Below are 19,090 nucleotides of genomic sequence, written 5' to 3' on the forward strand. Positions count from 1 at the left end.
ATACAAACACCTGCGAAAACCTCAGAAAACACACACACACACACACACACACACACACACGTACGTACGTACGTATGTACATACGTATATGTATATGTATATGTATATGTACATGTACATGTACATGTACATGTATATGTATATGTATATGTATATATTTCCCTATGTTCTCAACTGCTATATTCTAATATAACTAAAACAAGGACAAAATTTTGAATGCTGTGTATTTTAATACAAATATAGGCGAAGACTTTTCTGGATAGATGTCTGACATTTCAACAAATCTCTGCTGCTTCTACTCTCCCTGAAATAAATTTTCATTTTGATATGGAGATACAGTTACTTATATCGGCACCATCCGTTTCTACGAATACATTCACAAAGCAGAGAGACCAAGGAGTTTATAATCTAAATTCCATTAACTCCTGCCTTTTCTTCTGTGCAAAATATTATAGGAAAGGGAAAGGAAAAGGTTTGGATTGTACAATTTGATTCTTTCGAATAAAAACTGGAAAGTTATTCTTGGTTGGAAAAATTCAGAATTCAGAAAGTGACTACTACTTGTTAAATAGGAAAATGAAAATATATGTGCAATCAGACACAATCCTTTTGTCTTGCTGAGTGTTTACTAGCTACCATGAACAAAGGTCCTGATGTTATTTATCCGATATTGTAAAACCATTGATTGGGAGCTACCCACAGTTGGATGAAAGATGGGCAGACAGACAGACAAACAAACAAACAGATAGAAAAATAGATATATAAATACTAAATTTTCATTATTTATATCATTTATAAATAGTTCTATTTCTGACTACAATATAGGCCTATTCAATCATTTTAAAAAATCAATAATCCGATGTGAGGTTGGCTCAACCCATGTAAGGCCTAAAGATGTGTCTGTGCCAAGCTGGCATGTGGGCCCAGCGGGGGAACAGCGCAATGGAGGAGGTTGATTCATAATAACAGATCCCACCTCCCGCCCCCCCGACCCTGCCCTCCCCATGTCTCCTTGGTTTTAATGACTGATTTTAACTTTTAACATTTTAACTGTATATGTAAGTGTAAGCTGCCCAGAGTTACCCTATAGCAGTGATGGCTAACCTTTTTGGCATCGCGTGCCAAAAGCGGGGTGAGAGCGGGGGAATCATGCACGTGCGTGCCCACACTCATAATTCAATGCCCACCCGTGCCCTGCCCTCCTGCACACGTGCGCGTGTTGCCCCCACATTTGGCATGCGATGGCACAGTGGGGACATTTTTCACTCTCCCCAGGCTCCAGAGGCTTTCTAGGAGCCTGGGGAGGGCAAAAACAGCCTTCCTCAACACCCCCTGAGGGGCTCCAAAGGCCGGAAACAGCCAATTTCCCAACTTCCGGTGGGCCCGAAAGGCTCGAAAATCAGCTGGAGCACGTGTGCTGGAGCTGAGCTAGGGCAATGCTCGTGTGCCCTCAGATATGGCTCCGCGTGCCACCTGTGGCACCCATGCCATAGGTTCACCATCACAGCCCTATAGTAAGATGGGTGGCCAATAAACAAATAAACAAACAAATAAATAAATTCTAAGTTGGAGTTATGAGGAAGAAGGAAAGCTAAGTATTTAAATCAAGGGTGGTGGCTTTTAGTTCAAGAATATACAATTTACATTGGTTCACTAGCTTCATCAGGCTTCGTGTAGCACGCCAAAAGCTGAACTCTAAAATGGATAGGGCCAGGGTCAATTTTAGGAAAGAGATTTAGGAGTTTTAATCAGTAAAATCCAGCTCCATGTTTTTGGCTAGGAAGGAAGGAAGGAAGGAAGGAAGGAAGGAAGGAAGGAAGGAAGGAAGGAAGGAAGGAAGGAATCCAGCTGGAATCTCCTAGATGACTGTGTCTTGTTGAGGATATACATTCTTTGCCAACACATCCTTTTCATCAAAAACTGAAGGCCCTGTTTTTCTTGTTTTGTCTTTCCCCTCCTAGCTTGAAATTAATGAGCACTTTCATAGGAGGTCCCAGACAGTGATAGTTACTGTGACCAAGATGATAGAAAAACAACTCCAGCTGTCCTCCCTTTCTCCATCTCTAACAGATTTTCACCTCCCTCACCACCCTTGTGTCAAGAACGGAATCCTTACGCCTTACGAAAGGCTGTGTGGTTTGGCAAGCAAGCCCACACTGCTCTAGCAGTCCACACTTGTTTCCTTTGTAATGCATTTTATAATTGACAGGGGTTAAGGCAAGTAAATTCCCACACATCTATTATCTTAAATTCTTGACTGTCTCGTATGCTTTCAGCTGTACAGCTGCTAAAAGGAAGAGACAATCCTCCTTTGCCACACATTCCTTGACTGCTTCTTTATAAAGTTTATCCGTTATGCAATAGAAATTTGGATATACATGAACTAACTAGAAGGAGCTTAGATATTGATGGCAAAGAGGCAGACATTTTTCCATGTTAAGATAATTATCAAAGAAACTTTCTCTTTGAACCCTGATAATACGGTACAAAAGTAATCTTTATGGAAAATTAAAAGTCTGATTATTACAGGAGGCAATGTCCAGGTGGCTGTCATTCATTTTGTATCCATTTACCATACACAAAATGTCATATCTCTCGTTCCTTGCTGCTCTTCCAAGTGTGTAAACCTTATTGGAACTGATATCAATCCATACACAAAGTAGGCAAAACTGGTTAGATAGGGCCGATCAGAGGTGGGTTCTGACCACTTCTGGAGAACCAGTAGCGGAAATTTTGAGTAGTTTGGAGAACTGGTAAATACCACCTCTGATTGGCCCTGCCCCTTTTATTCTTTGCCTCCTGAGTCCCAGCTGATTGGGAGGAAATGGGGATTTTGCAGTAACCTTCCCCTGCCACGCCCACCAAGCCATGCCCACCAAGCCATGCCACGCCCACCAAGTCACACCCACAGAACAGGTAGTAAAAAATGTTGAAACCTACCACTGGGACCAATACTGCATATAAAGTATATCCACAAATTCTTTTATATGTACAAGAGCAAAATTTGCTTTACTTTGTATTTGCAATGACTGCAGGCATCTGGACACAGCCTAGATCAATCTCCTCCAATCCGATTCCTTTCTGATGTGACTGAAGTGTGGAACTCCCAAGCCAAATTATTTATTGTGATTGCAAGCCAAATCCTAGGAAGACCCTAGAGAAAACCTTGTATTCATATGGGTAGATTAGTTCTGAATGGACACATTGAGTTACACGGAGAAAAGTTGTTTACTCTTCTGGGAGGAGCCCTTCTTTAGGTGCATGAATTATAAGAGACGGCCGATTAGTCACTATTTATATCTTATTGCCTTGTGCAATCTGTAAAACCTACTTAAACTATTACAACAGTTACTGTGAGAAAAGTCTTTTTCAGATAAGAATTTTGCAATTGTACAAAAACCTTACCGATACAGAGAAAATGTAATTAGATTAGATTAGTTTTGTGACAGCTATACCATTTTTCGTATCCTGACATGCATACCATTGTTTCATACATCCTGCACAAGGTAGGAAATATACATGATATAAATGACCACAATATACGTGTGTCAAAATCTGAGGAACTTATCCTCATTCAAATGATTGAGCTCAAGGTCCCCCAAATTGATCGGTCAGCAATGATCTTGGCTGTCCAGCCCAAGCCCTCCCTCATTGCATTTTTGCACATGTTAGTAACTGCAAACCCACCCCTTTAACCTTCTGTCCACAGTTAACACAAGAGAGAATTTGCTAATTATATGTTGGTTTTTTCCTCTTTCCAGCAGTCCCTTTGCAAGGCATTCAAACTGTCATCTCGGCAAAGAAGATTTTTTTTTTTTTACTTAAGCATAACACAAGCTGTTTGAAGTTAGCCAGGTGTTCTGAAGCCTGGTGTTCTGAAGGAATGTTTGACTACGTAAACACATGAATCATAAAGTTCCCTGTCCTAGTTTTATGCAATGCAAAAACAATATAGTGACAGTATGGAAAGACCTGAAAAAAATAACAAGGAAGTACTCCTAGTGGAAGCAGTGGGAGAGGGGAGAAATCACAGAATAGATACAAACTTAAGGTAAACTGCACCAAACTTGATTGCAGAAAATATGACTTCAGCAATAGAGTGATCAATGCCTGGAATATACTACCTGACTCTGTGGTTTCATCCCAAAACCCCCAAAATTTTAACCTAAGACTTTCTACTGTTGACCTCAGCCCATTCCTAAGAGATCTGTAAGGGGCGTGCATAAGAGCACCAGAGTGCCTACTGTCCCTGTCCTAATGTTTCTTCTATTTGTACCTATTTTATGTATCCAATCCATGCTTATACTTATTACCAAATACGTTCTTGACAAATAAAATAAATATATGAATAATTATATTATTTATGCAGTCCAAGACAATTTCTCTTCACTCAATGCAGCCCAAGCAAGCCACAAGGTTGGACACCTATTGTATACTCTAAACCATTCTGTAATGTCCAAATATCTGAATGCTTGAATGATGTTGGGAATGGGATGGATTTCTCAGGAAAACCAAACCTTCTGAGTTAGGAAAAGACAGTGGAGAAGCACACACAGATGTCTGATTGTAGGCAGATAATGACTGTAGGCAGATCATTAGAAGAATCATCTGATTTTGTGGAAATGGGGTATTCCCCTAAGAGATGAACCATTTGACCAGGAAATGAGGTCCTGTTTTTCATTGCTCATATAAGTAAACTATTCCCACTGCCACAAGATATGCTTGGGCATAATCTGTGAATATGCCCTTCTGCAGCCACCAATTTTTCAAAACTAAAAAACTCACCCCCATAGTGGAATCTACAATGAAACTCGCATCAGAACTTCATGAAAGAGAAAAACAAAGGAGCAGCCCTTTGCTTTAAAGAGGTACCCAAAATAATACATGACTCATTGAACTCACCTGTTTCCGTTCATTCTAGTGAGATTTTATTACTACCTATGCATAATTGTAGCTAGCAGCAAACTAAGGATTACAATATGAATGTTTTCAATTCTCAAATAACTCAGTGCCAGAATGGCAATTGCGATGCTCCGAGACAGAATTATACATGAGGTTCTGTAGTTAGTACTAGAGGTACTTGTAGATATATTAATTTAACACTTCCTATTGCTGGAAAGAAGGAAAACATGGGGTCAATGTGACACCAGCAGAATTATTTTCAGAAATATGTCCATATGTATATAAAAGTTTACTTAGGAATTTCTGTTTAGCAAAGGGGGTAAAATTGATGCTGCCCGTGGTAATGGGAAATAATTATAGTGGAAATTAGTTTGGAGGCCAAGGTTATTGTCTAACATATATTCTTTCTCACTTCTTTCCATTTTCAATGCTTTGACTCATTTCCTCAAGGAAGAAATGCAAAGCACCTTAATTCTTTTGTTGATGTATTTATTAGTCAATCCCAAATTCCATACTACTCTAATACTGCTTGGATGGAGTAAAAAAAATGTATCATCATGAATCTCATTTTGTACTGAATTTGAATTCACAGCAGGGCAAGATAAGGCAGCCTGCTCTGCATTTTGCATTAAAGAACAGTAAAACGAAATTATGGAACCACTTTGCAAAGAATACAATACAGGTAGTCCTTGATGCAATTGACGCAAACTGCAATTGAGCCCAAAAATTTCTCTTGCTAAGTGAATCATTCATTAAGTGAGTTTTGCCCCATTTTAGGACTTTTCTTGCCACAGTTGTTAAGTGAATCAGTGAGTTGTTAAATTAGTAACATGGTTGTTAAGTGAAGTGGCTTCCCCATTGCCTTTGCTGATCAGAAAGTCACAAAGATAATTACATAACCCTGTGACACTGCAACCAGGGGTGAAATGCTCCTGGTTCGGACCGGATCACCTGATCCGGTAGCGATGGCGGCGGGTGATTTGGAGAATTGGTAGCAAAAATCCCTGCAACCCCCCCCCCATGTCCAGCTGAGCTGCACGATTATCAGAGGCTGGTTTTTTTACTTTTAAAAGCATTTTTTCTACAACCTCTTTGGCTGAAAAAATGCTTTTAAAAGTAAAAAAAAAAGCCTCTGATGATCGCTGAAGAGGTTGTAGGAAAAAAAAAGCCTTTAAAAGCCTTTGACGATCCCAGCTGAGTTGCCTGATAGTCAGAGGCTTCTAAAAGCATTTTTTTCTGCAACCTCTTAAGGTTGTAGAAAAAATGATTTTAAAAGTGAAAAAAAAAAAGTTGGCCATGCCCACCCAGTCACATTAACCCCCACCACCACCACCAAGCCACGCCCACAGAACTGGTAGTAACAAATTTTAGATTTCACCCTGACTGCAACCATCATAAATATGAGCTAGTTGCCAAGCGTTTGAATTTTGATCATGTGACCACGGGGATGCTGCAACAGTTGTAAGTGTGAAAAATGGTCATAAGTCACTTTTTGCAGTGCCGTTGTAACTTTGAACAGTCACTGAACAAACTCTTGTAAGTCAAGGGCTACTGTACTTCTAGGAATATTTAAATTGTTCAGAATGTTTTAGTCTTCCAGTCTATAGAATTCAGGTCTTCTTCCATACATTCAAAGGAAGTTGGCGTTAAGAGTAGAGGGAAATATCACATTTCTACTTCTTTTTATTTTTCGGGAAGCATTTCAGGGTTTAATTAATTATCCTTATTATTATATTATCTTGATAAGAATGAAATAAACCCATATTCACAATGGGCAAAAATAACAGGAGCAGCAATGGAAAGATTTATATGCTTGGATTGAATCTAGTGCAGGGGTGGGCAATTGTGGCTCTTTTACAACCTGTGGACTTCAACTCCCAGAATTCCTGAGATAGCCAAGCTGTCTCAGGAATTCTGGAAGTTGAAGTCCACAGGTTGTAAAAGAGCCACAATTGCCCACCCCTGATCTAGTGTACTATAGCCAATCCTCTGGTTTATGCAGTACAGTTTTTTTCAGTAGCCAATAGCCATAGGACATAGGAGGCCTGCCACTGGAACAAATGGGGATGAAATTTCACTGTATCTTTCCCAATTTTGGAGTAGTTTAGAGGAATCTGTAACGTGTTAATGCTCATTAAACTATCAGAGGTTTCATGCACCTTTTTAAAAATCTGCTTTCCCACTGAACATTGGCAGAAAACTATGAATTTAAGTCACTTAAGCTTAAGGGTCCCAGAAGAATCAATCTAGCACAGTCACTGTTTTATTTCCTTGGATATGCTCCATCACCTTAGATGTTCTTTTTTGCTAATGGCAGAATACTGTTTTAGAATGATAAGAGAAATACCTGCCTGAATAAAGACGCCTAGCTATTCTTCAATAAATATAAATTTGTTTCTTAACAATGCGATAGAGCAAAAATTAGAATAGATGTTCACAGTTCTTCTTACATACTGAACAGACCAACATTTCAAAGTTGTGATATTGTGTCTATTTGTAACAAACTGGATGAGACAAAATGGATGGCAACTGCACTCTCTTCCTTTGTTTTACTTTTAATTAATTATGCTAAAGGCAAACCCACATAAGAGTAACCGATTCTTCTGTTCAGTTCTCTAGAAATGAAATGAAAATGACTTCATTTCCTGGAGGAATTTGAGGGAATAATTTTCACAACTGGGAAGAACAATGAGTCATCAATAGTAACTTCGTAATTGCCTTGGTAGTGACTTAATTTTAAATAAAATGAAAGATAAAACACCCATTGACCATCTAATTTCACAGTAGATACTTTCCACAACCGAACAAACTTTATTTTCCATTCCATTTTTAAACTGAGACAGCAAGAGTGATTTCACAAATTAATTAATTAATGTCCCAAAGGTGCTTTTTCAAAAGGCAACCGGACTTTGTTTTTTACTTTGTTTGTTTGTTTATTTGTTTATTTAATTTGTATACTGCCCTACTCCCGAAGGACTCAGGGCGGTGAACAGCCATAAAATAAAACATATAAATACAAAATTTAAAATAGAGATAAAACAAATTAAATAAATTTGGCTTAACCATATTTAAAACCCCAATAATTTAAAACCAAATTTAAAGTTCCCATTTAAAAGAGGAGAAGTTTAGGTCAGGCCGGCTTGCTGGAATAGGAACGTCTTAAGCGTGCGACGGAAGGTACGCAGATCCGGAATCCTCCGTATCTCGGGGGGGGAGCTCATTCCAGATAGTAGGTGCCCCCACAGAGAAGGCTCTCCCCCTGGGGGCCACCAGTCGACATTGTTTGGCCGACGGCACCCGGAGGAGCCCCTCTCTATGGGAGCGTACTGGTTGGTGGGAGGCTATTGGTGGTAGCAGGCGGTCCCGTAGATAACCAGGTCCTAAGCCATGGAGCGCTCTAAAGATGATGACCAAAACCTTGAAGCGCACTCGGAAGACCACCGGGAGCCAGTGCAGCTCGCGCAGGAGAGGCGTTACATGGGAGCACCACGTCGCTCCCATCACCACCTGCGCGGCTGCACTCTGCGCCAGTTGGAGCCTCCGAGTGCTCCTCAAGGGGAGCCCCATGTAGAGAGCGTTACAATAGTCCAGACGGGAGGTGACGAGGGCATGAGTGACCGTGCGTAACGAGTCCCGATCCAGAAAGGGACGCAACTGGCGGATCAGGCAAACCTGATGAAAAATCCTCCCGGTCACGGCCGTCAAGTGCTCTTCTAAAGACAGCTGTGAATCCAGGAGGACACCCAAGTTGCGAGCCCTCTCCGTGGGGGCCAATGCTTCGCCCCCAATAGTCAGCGATGGCACCAGCTGACTATATCGGGACGTCGGAAACCACAGCCACTCGGTCTTGAATGGGTTGAGTCTGAGCCTGTTTCTCCCCATCCAGATCCGTATGGCCTCCAGGCACCGGGACATCACTTCAAGGGCATCGTTGGGGTGGTCTGGGGTGGAGATGTACAGCTGGGTGTCGTCAGCGTACTGATGGTACTCCACCCCGAAACCATGGATGATCTCGCCCAACGGCTTCACATAAATGTTGAACAAAAGGGGCGAGAGGACCGATCCTTGTGGCACCCCACATATAAGGGGCCTCTGGGTCGACCTCTGCCCCCCTGTCAACACAGACTGCGACCGGTCGGAGAGAAAGGAGGAGAACCACCGTAATACGGTGCCTCCCACCCCCAACCCTTCCAACCGGTGCAGCATGATACCATGGTCGATGGTATCAAAAGCCGCTGAGAGATCTAATAGGACCAGGATAGAGGAACAACCTCTGTCCCGAGCCCTCCAGAGATCATCCACCAACGCGACCAATGCCGTTTCCGTGCTGTACCCAGGCCTGAAGCCCGACTGGAACGGATCTAGATATGTCGTTTCATCCAGGTACCGGGGAAACTGTCGTGCCACCACACTCTCAACAACCTTCGCAACAAAGCGAAGGTTGGAGACTGGACGATAATTAGCCAATATTGCCGGGTCCAGGGAAGGCTTCTTGAGGAGAGGTCTCACCACCGCCTCTTTCAAGGCGGCGGGAAAGACACCCTCACTCAATGAAGATGTTTTGCTTTTCATCCAAGAAGTTTCTTCACTGCTTCTTCACTGAAGAAGCTTCTTTGGTGAGAAGTGAAATATCTTCAAGGAAAAACAAAGTCCAGTTGCCTTTTGAAAAAGCAACTCTGGGACAACCATGACCTGGATGACTGAGAATATCTATAGACAAATTAATAGAGATAGTTTAAGGAAGTATAATTTTGAAGCAGGATCTGATTTTTTTTCTTTATGATGCTGTTGATATTGGATTTCAGTATCCCACTAGCCCAAGTCAATGCTGTTGGGTTCTCAAATTCCATATCTCATTTCACTCGCTCAGATATAGATAAGAGAGAACCCCTAATTTCATACTATATTTGACTACTGAATATGTTTTTGGTAAGCTTTGGGTGAACCATTAATTGTATTCTCTGCTTGTCCATAAATAATAGCAATAATAATTTCTTCTACTGATTCAATTTTAGTTTGAAGATTTCTCCTCCTTCTCCTGATTAATACTCAGTTTTTTATCCCAATTATCTCAGTCCAACTTTTGTTTGGGCAAACTCCAGGTCACAGTGGAGGACAGGGGAGCCTGGCTTGCTGCAGTCCATGGGGTTGTGAAGAGCCAGACACAATTTAGCGAATGAACAAGAACTTTTGTTTTCTTCTGCAACTCAAATTAAATTGCTTTCTGTTCTTCATGCAGATTAATAAAATGCTTCTGCCTCAAAGAAGGGAAAGGAAAGGAAAACCACTGGAATGTTTTTCAGACCAGACTCTGCTTTCAACAGAGGTATGAGCTGCTAAAGGAGCAAAATAGTTGTGGGCGTTGCTGGCTTAGGTAGTTAGGAAGTTTCTATCATTCATAGAAGCAATGCTTCATCTTTGAGGTGTGAGAAGCCCTAAGGCAGTGAGCAAATGTCTTCCGGAGTTTTAAATGACACCCTCAATTATTTTGAATATAGATCCTTTTCCTCACTTCCTGTCCAGCGGAAATAGGCTGTTTTGGGAATACCTCATACCCAGGTTATTAATACATGTTCACAAAGTCTTTAGGTCTTGCTCTTTCTTAACTTGTGCTTCTTACCCTAGCATTTTAGAAATTATCTAGAACATAAAGAAGAAAGGAGACTAAGAAAAACAAAAACAACAGGACTTGCCAAGAAAATATAAGTTAGACAATTATACCACAGACAAGAAGAACACAGAATAGGGACTAACTCAAAGCAGAGGAAAGAGCACCTCTCAAAAACCTATAGAAAGACCAAACCATGATCATCTTACTAGAAGACACAAATTTAACTACAGTTATTATGGACAAATCACAATATATACAAAAGGCAAAGAAGTAGTGGAAGACAAAAAAAAAAAAAATCTACATCCCAGTAAACACTAACCCAATACAGATGTTTGGCAACCTGATCAAAAGAACTCTTAATGACCTAACCAAGAAAGGTTAAATCAGAAAAGAAGAACAGTGGCAGATGACCAATGGACCCATCCTCCCATGCTTCTATGGATGCCCCAAAATATACAAGTGCAACATACCGCTTCATCCAACTGTATTAGTACCAGGATTCCCAAAATACAACATAGCTAAAGAATTTATAAAAAAGCTTTGACATTTCTTATTGGGGAGTAAATATTCTATTAACTTTCCACTAGAGCAGGGGTGTCAAACTCAAGGCCCGTGGGCTGGATTTGGCTTAGATATGACCCACAGGCCCAGCCTGGAAATAGCAAAGGACTGGGCTGCAGTGCCTCTGCTAGCAAAAATGGGGTGCGGCCTGGATGGCCTCCAACAGCACCCTGCCGGCCAAATGGTTTTGGTCGGCAGGGTGCTGCAGGAGGCATCTGTCCTATCTCCCCCTCTCCCTGATCGACCTGCGATGACAACTACAGTGCTGATCTGGCCCTCAAAGAAATCCACTTTGACACCCCTGCACTAGAGTGCTCCAGAAAACCGAAGACTTAATAATAAAAGAAGAGATTATGGTTTCATCTGATGTTATAGCAGTCTTTTCAGACTCAGAACTAACAAAGAACCCATAGCAGTTGTGTTACATAATACACCTGACCTAACTACACAACACATTTGATCTAATCAAATACACTAAGATCAAAATAGATCAACCTCTGCCTTACTATCTATTTTCAGTTTGATGGACAAATATACCAACCAATCAGGGCATCACTATTCTCAAGACTCATAGCAGAGACTGTAATGCAGCATCTAGAACTCCCAAACATACAACCAAAAGTATAGACTGACATATAGATAACATCTTTGTTATAATCAAAAAAGGAGCAACTAGAGAAGACACATGAAATAATCAACATCTTCAGAGGAATAAAATTCCTAAGGAAAGAAGGAAACAACAATGGATTACCCTTTCTGGATATCCTCAGTAGCAGAGGAAATGGTGGCAAATAGAAACACAAGTTTATGACAAACCACCCATACTAGCCAAATGCTTCATTACCAAAGTAACATCCCAGCTTCCCATAAGCGGAGCTGTGTAAGAACAATGATCACAAATGCACTGTAGCAACCCAGAATACTAGAAAATGGAAATAGACTGCCTATACAATATCTTCCAATAAAAGTGCCCAACTACTCAACCCACTAGAGAACAACCAATGCAACCTATGAAAAGGGAAACATTACCATATATCAAATATACATTGACTATTACATCAACATGGCATCACCACAGCACACAAACCAACAAAAGCCCTCCAAAATAAAAAATGACTAGTAGCCTAAGAAGTAAAAACATGATCCATCTAAACATACAATGTAAAGACTGTAACATCCTTTATTGATTTATTTAATTTATTTGTTAAATTTGTTTGCTGCCCATCTCATTGTGACGAGGCTCTGGCCAGCTTACAACATTAAAAGCAATAAAAAGGTGTGGTATGTATATGTATGTATGTATGTAGGTAGGTAGGTAGGTAGGTAGTAGAGGTAGAAGTAGAGATAGAGGTAGAGGTAGATAGATAGAAATAGAGATAGAGATATTATAAAAATTATGATTAAAAGATGGGAGGGGGAGCAGAATGCACGGCGGGGCGACGGGGGATCTTCTATTGGTTCATCAACCACCTCCAGTGTGATATTCTCCCATTGGAGCTCTATTATGGAGTACAAAGCAGCAGAATAGTAGCAGAGCACATCCATAAACATCAACTGGCATTAGGAAGACATTACGAAAACTCCTTAATTTCGCAACACATGGACAGACTTAAACATAGTTTCAACTGGGAACTGTGAGCATCATAGACCAGGCTAAATCCAAAAACACTAATTCCTGGAAGCACAGCACTCAGACAAATTGGTCATTTACAGGCACATAGAGATGAACCACATTTACACGTTGTTCAAAAGAATAAAGCAGCTCAAAAGGAACAAAAAGATCTGAACATCTCCCAGCCTGCAATCAACATCCAGGTAAGCAAGGGTTAATATCAGGAGCAACACAGACAAGCAATCAAGTAGTAAGCAAACACCTTAAAGGAACTACCAACTCAGACAAACAATCAAGTATTAAAAACAGCCTTAATCAAGGAACTACCAAGGAGAAACAACACCCCCACCCCAGTGACAGGACAAGCTACTGTGTATAAACATAGAGGAAATACTACCTGTTTCTAACATTGAAGATGTTACCTAGCGGAGTAATGAAACATCGGCAAGAAAATAACCAAGTTCAGAGAGCATCAAGGATTCCACTGTCTGGGGAATCATCTAAAAATGCAAAGAGGGTAGCAAAGTAGCATTGCTTCTTTTTTTATTTTGTTCTTGTAACAGCTTCTTCCTCTCTCTGCCCTGATTATATCCCTCTGCTGCCTTCCCCAATGATATATCCACTGACTCACTTCCTAAAACAGGAATAGACATCTTTTACATTCATACAACCCCCAGGCTCTGTTTTGTGGCTTCAGAGTATTTAGGATTGGATTCAGAAATTCAATGGTCAGTCTCTTTGTTGCTGTTTGCCATTCATTTTCGTTCCGTTGAATGTTTTCTCTGTAAGCCACCCAGAGGCCTTCGGGAGAAGGGCGGCATATAAATTAATTAATTAATTAATTAATTAATTAATTAATTAAATAAATAAACCTCCTTCACAATTTAGAACTTGAGATACCAAGGGAAAAAATGTGACTTTGAGAATGAAAATGGCTGCCCTCCCCTGAATAATGAGGTCCATGATTGGGGAAGGGGTTCTCTTTTAAAAGAGGTATAATTCATGCATCCCATCTCATCATAATGTGCATGTATGCAATGCATGTTATCCTGGTTAGTCTCATAAGTAATCCTTAAACGGTGGTGTTTAAGAAGGAACGCTGCATTTCTAAATTATACAAGCCATGGCAATTCCTCATCCACAGAATTTGTGAGGTTAAGAAGGTTCGAGACAATGTGGAGCTTCATTTCTAGCTCTCCTGTATTTAAACATCTCTTCTTTTGTTGTTTAATTAACCAGGAAAAGATGGAACAAGACCTTGTGGTTGGATTCACCTGAAATTCTCTTTACCCAAGGCTGATAGCATCTGAAATCCTACAGTGCAACATTAACACGTCATTTCTTAAGTCTATGTCCCATGAATTCATTAGTGCTTACTCCACAAGAATTGGGATTAGGACTGTACCCCAATTTAATCCTACTCAGACTTTTGCAGATAAGGAACTGGTACGCAGGATGAGGTTGTCTCTTGTCAGCACAGGAGGATTAATTTAGCTTTCTGCCTCTCCCATGTTATTTATACCAATGTATAGTCACTACAGAAGAGAGAATAAAGCTGAGATGAAAAAGTATTCAAAGAATTAAATACAGCATTGTGTTGCCCATTACCCTAGGATTAAACTATTTTGGTTATTATAATTTTGCTGGGAATATACATGCATAGACTTGAGCCCATTCCTTTTGAAAAAAAAAATTCCACGAGGCTGAAATTCAATGCAAGATTACTACTAGTTAATCCTATTAAAATGAGCATCTGCATTTTAGGTAGCATTGCATACAATAGGCAGGATCTCACTAGCTATGATAAACAGAAGTGTTATTGGGGCTTTCTAAAACAAACGTGGCATGTGGTAAATTAAAGTAAATATAGATTTCTTGGCTTTGAAATTAACTTGGTGTCTCATCTAAGTATTTACCCAACCTTGGCCTGCTTAGCTTTTTGAGATCAGCCAAAGTTGGGCTACTAGTTAAATAGCAATGGAGGATCAGATTGGGTAAATAGATGGGATACCATTAGGAAATTTTAGGACTATAGGCTAATCTGGGAAGTAAAAAAAAAAATAACTTGAAAAGAAGACAGTTGCAAATAATTTGTATCTCATTGCCAAGAAAACCAAAGCTCTAATTGAACTTGATTCAAGGGAGAGTTTAACAACTGATGTAATTGCCAATGCAATGGTAGGAAATTTGGATGACTCTCTAAGACAGTCTGAGGTTTTCTACTGGCTGTCAAGTAACAATTTCACCTCATATTAATCTGTCTTCTTTGACTTACAACTGGGGGAAGAGATGTGACAGCTGATCAAAGTAGGAGAATGCTCTAATCGGAAAACAAATGACACTTTTTAAGAGGTTACTCTTGGGATTTCTGAGTCTAGAGGAGAGATAAAGGAGTCACTCAGAGATGGGCTGCTCCAGTTCCGACTGGTTCAGGCAAACCAGTAGTTCCAACCAGCCGCTGGGCCCACCCTGGCGCTATCCCATCCTACATAATTGCCATTTTTTCGATGCTGCGCGCATGCGTGTGCACACTCACATTTTCAGTTCTGGGCGAACCGGTTGTTACTGCATGTGACACCCACCTCTGGTCACTGCTAGTGTTAATTAAACAAAAGGACTGCCAAGGCCAGAGATTAAGAATTGATGAGATAACCCCCATCTCTTGAAAGAATGATCTTCAGATTACAGTAATGAGATTGATAGACTTCTGGGCATTGGTGTTTCATTTTCAGGCATATCTCCACAGCCAAAATCTACAGGAAGTTAAAACATTTCCTTTTCAACAAAATCTAAAATAAAGCAATATTGTACATTTTTAACACAATAACCATGCGAAATGGGTACTGGGATGATGACAATTCATCAATCCCTCTCTGTGCATATTTTATTCCAGGATATTTTTAAAACACACCAGGGTGTAATTTGTATTTCTGAAAATAATATTCAAGTTTGCATGAAATTATCTTTTGACCTTTATTATATACAATGCTGTTTTTCTATGAATTAGGGGGAGAAAATGGTACATACTGGGAACGTTGCTGGCAAAAATGCATGTGTCATGGAAACATGTTTACATCATTTTATAGCTAGAAAGATGCCTATGGATTTTTAAGTTGTTCAAAGTGCTGAGGAAATCAGATGGGACTTGAACAAATGCTAATCATACGGTGAGTAAATCAGACTGACTCTTCCATCCTTAGGCAGTTTGACTGGTAACTACATAAACAGGTTAGGATGCAAACAAGATGATGTGTAACATTGATACATTTCCTGGCCAGTAATTTGTTTTCTCTTTTTCACCTTTTCTGCATCCAATACATTCTTTTTATGGAATGAATCCTTGACTCATCCCTGGGAGTAGAGTCTTCATAAAGATGGATATTCAGATGCACAACTTCATCTGTGTTAGGAAATCTGTACAGAGGTTCCTTGTATACAGTAGCTACTCCCTTCATCTCAAGAACAGAAGCTTTAGAGAATGTACCAACCAATGTTGATCGATAAAAAAGTTAACCATGCCCCCAGTTTCCTGCTGAACAGATGTCTTATGGGGGCCCCCACTTTGGTTGGGAAGACATGTAAACCATACAAGACACTGACATGCTGGAACATATCCAAAAGTCACATCTTGTCTTATATGAAATAAAGAATTAGTTTAGATTAAGTTTTTCCACCCTCAACATGAAAAAGAAGAATCTACTCAAAATATAACATGTGAGAAGTGGCAGCTTAATATTAGAAAGGAGCTGAAAAGTGTAATTTGGAAGTGAGTCCACTGCGCAGAACCAGCACCTGCTTTTTCAAAGTCCCACATTGCACAATCCAGATTAGGATTGTTCAGAATTAATCCCACTGAATTTACTCCACGCTAAGTGTTTATAAGATGCTATCTCTTCTAAATAGTTGCCAGGAACACTTTTTTCTCTAGAACAAAATGAACTCAGTGACAAGAATAAATGTGGATCAGCCTTCCTTTTCAGAGGCAAAGCAAAGCAGTGCAAGCTCTTTTCAACTCAAAGCTCCCAAAAACATTTCCTCATTTCAACTGCACCTATCACAGTACTTTTACAAGACCTTCTTTTTTAAAATCCCTGTTTAGAAGTGCTTAGTAGTGCTAATCAGACACCCAGAGCTGCTATAAAGGAAAGAAGTAAAATGTTTTCTGTAAACTTATCGGTTATTAAAGCAACCGTCCCCGACCAAAACAAAAATTAAGTCAAAACGAACCTCTCGAGACTCAAAGAAGCCCATGCATTCTAGTTGGAATCGGTGCCTTCAGTCTCCAGCTGTGCAGTTGGGAAAACTGAAAGGCTCATTGCTCATTTGAGAAGAAAAAACAATTTGCCCAGTCCACGCCCAAACCGGAGGAATGCATGAAAGGTCAAATATCACTTGAATGCCTCCAGGAGGTAAGCTCCCTTATTAACCTCAGAGGGAGCTGGCATTTGGAACTGGCATTTAGAGCTACCTGGATGAGTTTCACAATTTCTTTCTCTAAAAATGCTGCTTTGTTTCGGCAAAAGCCCTGTGCTTAGAATCACAGCTTTGCAATAGGTAGAACTTCATCTGCTGAAGCTCTGTGTAGAGAGTTAAGTGGTTAAGAAGTGAGGATGGTCTGTATTGTAGGCTGTGCTTGGAATGCAGAGAAAAAGCTTTTAGTGTGCATACATATGCACACCCAAGCACAAGAACACATTACGATCTTGTTACCCTTTTTGTAAGTGCAAGGTATTTGAAGGGATTAATCATAATAAATAATAGGTATTATGAACGTTTCCTAAATTTTCCTTCCCTGTCCATAATTTTTGCTTATGGTCATATAAACAATAAATACAGTTTATTGAAAACTAGATTCTGGACTGTTGTCTTGTATCTCTTTGGAAGACAGTTGATTTTATCCATTCATTTACCCATAAGATAGTAGCAACTTCCCCAAATAATTCTGAGGGAGGAGAGGAGGAGGGCCAATGATTCGGTGTAGCAATTTTCTCCATTATCTTCTACAAAGCATCTTGTTGTTACTCTATCTATTTCCAGAGGATTCAAAAAGCCAGCAATCTCAGATTCCAGAGACATTTGCAACATTTAACTGAAGAGTTAGCCAGTCTCAGGAATCCCTTTCTTCATAGTTTTGGATCTTGGAATGCTGCAGATACTGTTTATCTTTTCTGTAACTTATCTTTAGGAATCACATTCTGTTTGAGGTCTGCAAATGTCTCATAAATAGACCTTCTGTACCACAAGTTTGCCTGTTCATTTGGTTATCCCTGCTCTCTTCTCAAATATGTGATTAGCTTATCTTCATTATCCTGTTGTGTTTGGCAAAGCTCAGATATCACTATCTCTTACCATCAACAGCTTATCAATGTTTGTACTTATTTATTATTATTATTCTTGTCAGGCATCCCAAGGCTGGTGTCATCTTGCTTTCAAATGCCTTTTTATCAGAGAGAATGACCATTATATTATTTAGAGGACATTATCTCTTAAAGTTGATAAATGGCAATAAAGAGCCAGAGTCTCCAATTTCAGTATACCAGAAGGAATTATTTATATTATAATGACAAGATATAGGGAAATAGAAATAGCTATTGTAGTGGAATATGGTGTCGATTCCAAGAAGGGAGGGGCTGAATTCCAGAGGACCAAGACTGATCTCTTGATTGTGAGAAACAGAATTAAGAGCCTTCCTCCCCAGAGATTCTCAGAGTATATCTTGAACGCTGCAAGCAATTGCTATAGTTTTGCAAGATAGTTCAAGAACAACAAAGGAAACTGCTCTGAAGTAACTTTACGTCTTTCTTCGTTTTGGGGTTCTGACATTATTTCCATAAATATAAATAGATGTATTAGATATTTTCATAACTCTAATAGCCAAAATATACACAAACAAAAATATATGCCTTGAAACTAAAGGCAACGTCTATATAATCAAGCTAAAAAGGAAACAAAATGACCAGCACACATCCTCTCCACCAGCCCACACCCAGAGAAGCAGGGATTAACACCAGACAAACAATCAAGCAGAGAACATTACCCTAATTAAGGAACTACTAAGGAGAAAACCACACCCCCCACCAACATTGGCAGGGCAAGCCACTGTAAACAAGGAGCAAACCCCACATTCACTCACACTGATAATGTTACCTACTTGGGTAATAAAGCACTGGCAAGCAAACAACAAATCTTTGAGAGGACCAAGAACTTCACAGTTCAACTCTGAGCTACAGAGTTCTATTAGGATCTTTATATTGAATCATTTGGCATGATTAATCTTGGAAATGATGTAAGTTACTGTTTGCATTTAAGTAGTTTGCATCAAGATTAGCACAGCATAAAACTACAAGCTGCAGTTGAAAAACAACAGGGAAATAGTTGAAAATTATCAGAGAGATAACTGGTTA

At 39.9% G+C, this 19,090-nt stretch overlaps 1 protein-coding gene and 1 long non-coding RNA gene across 4 annotated transcripts in view; one reads left to right on the top strand and one right to left on the bottom strand.

Moving 5' to 3' along the window:
- Nucleotides 1-19,090, bottom strand: part of SH3RF2 (SH3 domain containing ring finger 2) — a 100,371-nt gene that overhangs the window by 31,278 nt on the left and 50,003 nt on the right. The gene's annotated exons all lie outside the window — the stretch shown is intronic.
- Nucleotides 10,108-14,364, top strand: LOC117656889 (uncharacterized). The gene is made up of 2 exons (XR_004589036.3): nt 10,108-10,228; nt 13,926-14,364. It is a non-coding gene; the product is annotated as an uncharacterized LOC117656889 (long non-coding RNA).

Source organism: Pantherophis guttatus, chromosome 2 (assembly GCF_059756535.1).
Source record: "Pantherophis guttatus breed Tessera chromosome 2, ASM5975653v1, whole genome shotgun sequence".
NCBI classification, from domain to species: domain Eukaryota; kingdom Metazoa; phylum Chordata; class Lepidosauria; order Squamata; family Colubridae; genus Pantherophis; species Pantherophis guttatus.